Raw genomic sequence first — 6595 nt, 5'->3', positions numbered from 1 at the left:
CTGCTGAAGAAGCTAAAAAACTTGGTCTATAATATATGCTTGTCTCTGGTCTTCCTAAGTGTAACCCAGTGATTGTGATGAGTGAATGAGGAACACTTGAGCTGTCTTCCTTACGTTGGGGTGCGTAACTAGCAAGTTTTAGGGGATCTGTTTCTCCAGGATGCCTGTAGGAGGTGCACTAATGGCTTGATGCCACAATCAGAGGTGGTTGTTCCATAGACTAGGTGCTTAGAGCAATTTCCCCCACGCTTGCCACACGGTGCAGGTATCATTTTGCTCCTTTCACTCTGAATGACATAGCCCATTCACAATTGAGCCCCCTAGGTAGGGCTGGGGCTAGCCTGGCTGGGACTGTGGTCCTTGAGGCTCAGCCACCCCTATGCAGCAGCGACATCTTCTCCAGTGGGGCAGGAGCCCCCAGCAGCCAAAAACAGAAACGGCAGCCAAGGAAATACACAGTCCAGTTCTTCACTAGTAAGAATGCATTAAGTGGTTTTCAATTAACTTTCGTGACTGCTCTTCTAGACCCAAGCTCACCTTTTGTTTGCGGTAGGTCCTGCAGGTGCCTCACAGGCTCTGGCATCACCCTTGTCTGGGAGCGCTGCAGCTACAAGCTGTCAGGCTACTTCCACACCTCTGATGGTGTTGGTAGCATCTGGTGAGGTAATAGTTTCTATTTAGTCACAATTTAGTAAATTTCTGTACTTCCTGCTATATCTGTATGGCAATGGAGTTGTGTAGTACTGTGTGGGGAAAGGAAAAGCCATTAGGGTGACTATAAAGTAATACTGGAGTCTGCAGTATCATTGACTCCTAGCTGTTATTCCAGCAGACGTGCTCTCTTATTCCCACATGAGTCTGGAAGTGGGCTGTTGTTTTGCAAGGCAAGTGTTGCCTTGCATCTGTCGGTCACACCACTCCTATTTGTTCTGTGCAGTGGTGGGTTTGGGCCAGGGTATTGCTCCAGACATGAGACCTGTTGGGAGGGTCATGGTATGACTGTGTCCCAAAAAGCAGTGCCTTGTGTACATGAGGGCAGAGCTCAGATGCTCTGATGTGTAACCCTGTGGGAGCATTGCTGCTGCTCTGCGAAGGGTGCTGGCTTGGATGCAGTGAAACATGGGCATGTGCTTGCTGCCTCAGGTACAGAAGACCTAATTGTAATTAGGAAATGCAGGGCATCAAATTAAATTACTCCAGTGCAGTGTAGCCAGGAAGAGTTCTTACTGGATTTACTCCCCACCCAGAGTAGCTCTTATCAAATAATACCTTAAGTGAAACCCTAATTTCTAAGGTATATTTAAAAGCCTGCAGAGAGATACTTCATTCCCAAGGTAACTGCAAAGCAGTAAGATACTGAAGAAGCACACCTCACTAATGGGGCATGATTGGGTTAGGAGTCCCACATCTAGAGTGTCTTTCTACTAGAAGAGCTTTAGTTAAATAGAATCTTTGGATGGTTACTCTTCGCTTATCTGTTATTTTGCTTTCCTTTTTTTTCCCCTGTCCCTGTGCATTACAAGCTTCCTTTTGTTTAAGTCCACTGGTATTTTATGCATGTACAAGTGGAAGATGTTTATACAGTAGCAAAGTGCAGAGTAACTGAGTTGCAAACATGTCAAAGAAACTGATTTCTTTTTGAAAATGTAACAGCACACCCCCAATTTGACTCACTTCTTAGCTGAGCACAGTATGTAGCTCTATTGAAAGAATATGGTCTCAGGATATGTAAAAGGGTGTAACAGCTTGTTTGGCAGGGAAAAAAGCAAAACAACCAAGCACCTTGCATCTGTTAGTGCTCTTAAAATGCTTTTATTCCAGGCACACTGACATTTGCATTTCTACATTTGTTGTGTAAAAATGTAAAGGAAGATCTTGGATGGACGGGATTCTCATTTCTGTAGGGCCAGAATTTCACCCTCTGCCATTTGCCTCGAGCAGGCTCAGGTCCTGTGTTCAGGTTTGGCCCTTCTAATTCCCACCTGAAAATAAATGCTTTCCTGGCAAATCTGTGTGGAGCTGATGATGCTTGCAGATGACCAAAGCAACAGCATCCTCTGAGATTTGAAACCACTATGACTTGAACTTAGAATAAGCACCTAAGCGATTTCTGGTTTAAAAAAAAAAAAGTATTCTAATATAGGTTTTTGGTTTTAAAGTTGATCAGTTCTCATCCATCACTGAATATTAAAAGGGTGTGTGTTGCTGTGCTGCATCTGCAAAAATGTTTTAAATTCTATATCCTTGTGCCTATTGAAGAAATGGTTTAGGGGAGTTGTGTAAATGTCAATGTACTGAAATCCATGTAGGCTTCAAGGCAATTAAATGCAGGGAGGCCTTAAGGGAGTTCCTTTGGCTTGTACTTCATTAATATTTGTTGCACAGATCAGGGCTTTGTAGGTAAGAGTTTGGATATGCACCCCTTTTGTCTGAGTGAAACTCGACTGTGTGAAGGGCAGGTGGCTATTTTCTTTTTCCAAGCATTTAGATGTCCGTCATAAACAAATTCACAATTTTGCAGGACTTTTGGTGCTGCCTTCAAAGTTGGTGCTTGGTCATGAGATGGATGCATGCCTCTCACAGCAGTTGTGGTGACATGGTTTTGGAGTGATTTTGGGAAAACCCTTGTGCTCCCGCACCAGGGCTGAGGGCATGGTTCTGCATCTGCTGGGCCATTATCCCCTCTTGGGCAGTAGCACTCATTATGTGCTCACAAAAACCTCACATAGGAGGTTTCTGTCAGCTTGAATTCAAGGAACAGTAGCCAGAGATGGATAATTGCTTATGCTTACTGCATGATTTTCCTTAAAGCTGAAGAATTTATTAAGACTTGTCAGTACAGTATTAAATTGCTAAAGGTTATTTTCAGGTTGAAATGCCCCACCTAGCAGTGTGATAGCCAATTTAGTCAAATAGATGACTTCCAGTTTGCTTATTATATTGAGATGTATTTTTAACTAAAAACTGTTGGTGTGTCTTCAAGGATTTAATCCCTTGTTGTGTATACCAGCAAACTTCTGTAATCCTACTGGGATTTCTTACCTAGCAATGGGAACCTTGCTGGAACTAGTTGGTAGATGGAAAATGGTCAGAATTTACATTACTCTGCCATTATTATTGTTGTATATGTCTAGACGCTTTAGGGCACTCTTGCAGGGTGTGTTAGCATAGCTAAAATAAGACAGACAAGTCAACTTCTCTGAGAGCATGAATGAAACCTATTATTAGAGGGAAAAAAATGCTGGGTTACTCTAACCTCTGCCCGTGGGGCCCTTATTATAAAATAACATGAGAGCAACCGGATGTTTCTCAGTGAAAGGCCACTTTTTGAGTGAATTCAATGTGAAGGAAAGTGTTCTTTGCTACCCACGATGATGGTCATTGCTCCTTGAGCTGGGTTGGCTCCAGGCAACTATGGGCAGGTGCCCACTGGAGCAATTGCTTCTCCTTCATCCTGGGCATGTGGCAATGGGGACCTGGTGATGACCACTGGAGTTTGTCTGTAGCTGCTCACCAGACAGACTAGATGGACTGAATCTTTCCGATGATGATCTTTGGCCATTTGTGCAACTGAAATCAGAAGGTTGGCTCCCACACACCTTGGAGAGGTGACAGGAAGAGTTCAAAGCTGGGTGATGATGATGGTTCCTTGCTGGGGTGGATTTGGGTGGGAAGTGGATTTCGGCATTATCAGGTTAGTTGATATAAGATATGTGCTTTCAAATACCCTTCCAAAAAGGAGACTGACATGCTTTTCAGTATTAGAAATTATGAAATTTGGAGTCTTCTTGGCACAATGACACGTACACACAGCAAGATTAGAAGGCAGCAGCAGGCATACCAGCAGCTTGACAATTAACTGTGAGGAACTGAACAAAATCCATTTTAATGCAAATCAAACGCTCTTGAAGGTTTTTTCCAGGAGGTTGGTTTTTTTTTTTTTTTTTTTTTTTTTTTTTAGTATTTATTTTGGTTGGTAAAACTAAGATTTGCTGGAAGGAAAAGGAAGTGAGTTGCTGAACTGCAAACTCAAATGAAAATTCAGACCAAACCAAGCTTGACTGGGTGCTAGGGAAGCAGAGAGTGCTCATATGATTTACCACCACATTCAAATTCTAAGCATCTCGTTCAAGAAGTTGCAAAACCCCAAATATCCTGGTTGAGGTATAATTATTTTTCACTTCTTTAGCATAGATTTTCCTTTGTGAAGAGTTCTCTACCTTAAAATAAGCAGAGTATTATCCTTGCCAAAGATCTTTCAGCCTCTTTAGAATAGGGCATTTAAATTACTGGGGACAAAGTGAGTATCTTGAATGCTCTGTGTCAAGGCACGAACAAACAGCACAGAAACAGTAGTACAGTACAGAGTGAAACCTGACAACTTGGTGTTAAAGGAAAGGAATGCTACTGTATGGTTTGATTGTGATCAACTTATCTTCAAGTGGGTTTATTAGCAATTTAATGGAATATTGGTTATTCAAGAGCCATAATAGCCCTGGTTGAAATGTCCCTTCTGCGCGGTTTTCCCATACCCTGTGGAATGAGCAGAATGTGACAGTTGAGCTTTCAGCAGGCTTCATGAATTTTAAATACTTTTCAGCTGTGAAATGGGGCACATGGCGTGTGGTCAAGGGTGGACAAGGAGCTGGCAGCCGCTGGGGGTATTATGGGATATTGAGTGTCTGGGAGATAATGAATGCTTGGCTTATCCAGGTGCATTCTTGGCCCGCTGTGCATGTCCAGGCAGAATGGAATATATTTCTCTGTCCAACACTTAACAATTGATCATTTTGTAATTGTAAGCAGAAAGTATTTAGAACATTACTTTCTCAGCATGCCTGTGTACGACTTAAATTTCATGTCATCATCTTTATCCAGCAAAACCTCCACTGTTCTTCTATAACAATGCATTCATGCTGCTTAAACTTTTCCACTAACCTGATTTTATGCTTAGTGGATCTTAGTGAGCCTTCTATTCTACTTTCAATCTCCATCTTTTTAAGCAGCCCCCTTTTTTTTTTTTTTCTTCTGTGATTTTTTTTGTTTGTTTGTGTGTTGTACCCAATTGAAATTATTTTCACTTGCTATGGGTTGAAATTTCAGCCCAACATTTTGCAGCAAGTGAGCAGGTTGCTGGCTCCTGTTTTGTGGGAAACTATGTCCCTCCATTTTAAAGGCTAAGTGGTAGAGGAGACGAAGGGAAAAGCCAGGCGTGGTTTACTGCTGGTGAGCCGTGCAGAGTTGTTCTCATGTGCTTTGGTTGTGTTTAGCTACGAGAACGCAATATGCTCCAAGGACGTCAAGATTAATTGTGTTTTTTAACTGCATGTATCTGGAAGAGGAGATGACCACCTGAGACCTGCCAGGCTCCTGCATGGCAGAGAAGTGTCTTGGGGACAAGAAGCTCTGGATACTACCTGCCACTTTCTGCTCCTCCTCTGTGTGCCAGTCCCTCTCTGTGCTGCCTCTGGTCAGCTCTTCCCATGCTTCCCCTTTCCCATTAATCCCTAGTGTTGCTGTATATGCCATGATCTTGGGTCGCTTTCAGGGGCAGTGGACATCTGTCACTAAGTACATCAGCTCTAGGCATACGTGTTGCAACTGTTTCAGTAGTAGGGCAGTAAGCAGGTTTGGATCCATAATGAGCAGTGTGTGGGCAATAACAAGTGGGATAATTATCTGTGTGGCCCTTCCTGAACTCCATGGTTCATAAAATACTCAAACTTTGCCGACAGCAGTGCCTGCTTGGTGCAAGCTTTTCCCAAGGGTGAAACTAACTGTCTCAGAGCTGCAACCTGAAAGTGTTGGCATGGGATCTGTGTACTGGGAGCAACTAACAAGGTACCTTCTGCATGAAAATATGGCTTGGGAGTACCTCAGTGCTGCGTCTCAGCCCTCCTGTGGCCTCCTTTGGTGAAAAATGGTTGAGGATGAGCCATGCTTCATGCACACTGGGCAGCACATCTGTCTAAGCAGATTGGAAAGAGCACCATATCTGCCAGCAGAGAGTAGTGCTAGCTGTGTGCTAGTACTCTGGCACAGCCACTGAGGCTCTACAAGTCTGACTGATGCTACAGTGCAACTGCCTCACCATTTGGCTGAGGACTTGGCCTTGGAGCACTGTGTTGGCAGAGAGTGGCAGGGTAGGATGAACTGAAAGTCCCAGAAGGTATTTTCTAGGTGTTCTAAGTTTTCCATGTGTTGTGATGCACAGCCTAGTTTGAAGTCATGCTCGGATCACTTTGAGCAGTCTGGATGTGATCTGTCTAGGTGCGTTGGGAGCAGCATATCCACCCATATCCAGCAGCATGATGCTGAGCAGCTGGCCACTTGCTTCACGGCCAAGCTGCTGCCAGTCTTCACCTTCTCTCCCCTTCCTGGAAGAGATGGTGGGAAGAACACGAAAGCCCTGTGTGGCTGGAAAGGGGGTTCAATTGCCAAAGCAAACTGTGGTCTGTCAGCTGCAGGGGTGGGAATGCAAGTACAGGGTGTCCTTACCAGGCTGTTTGTGGGACAGAGCTGACCTTACTTGTCTTGCACTTAACACAGTCCTACAGTGTGATCTGCTTTGAACAGCAGTGCTGGAGCATCTTGT

The sequence above is a fragment of the Nestor notabilis genome, unplaced genomic scaffold (genome assembly GCF_000696875.1).
Source record: "Nestor notabilis isolate BGI_N333 unplaced genomic scaffold, ASM69687v1 scaffold27257, whole genome shotgun sequence".
NCBI classification, from domain to species: domain Eukaryota; kingdom Metazoa; phylum Chordata; class Aves; order Psittaciformes; family Psittacidae; genus Nestor; species Nestor notabilis.
The sequence above is the reverse complement of the archived record's forward strand: the minus strand, read 5'-3'. Positions refer to the sequence as shown.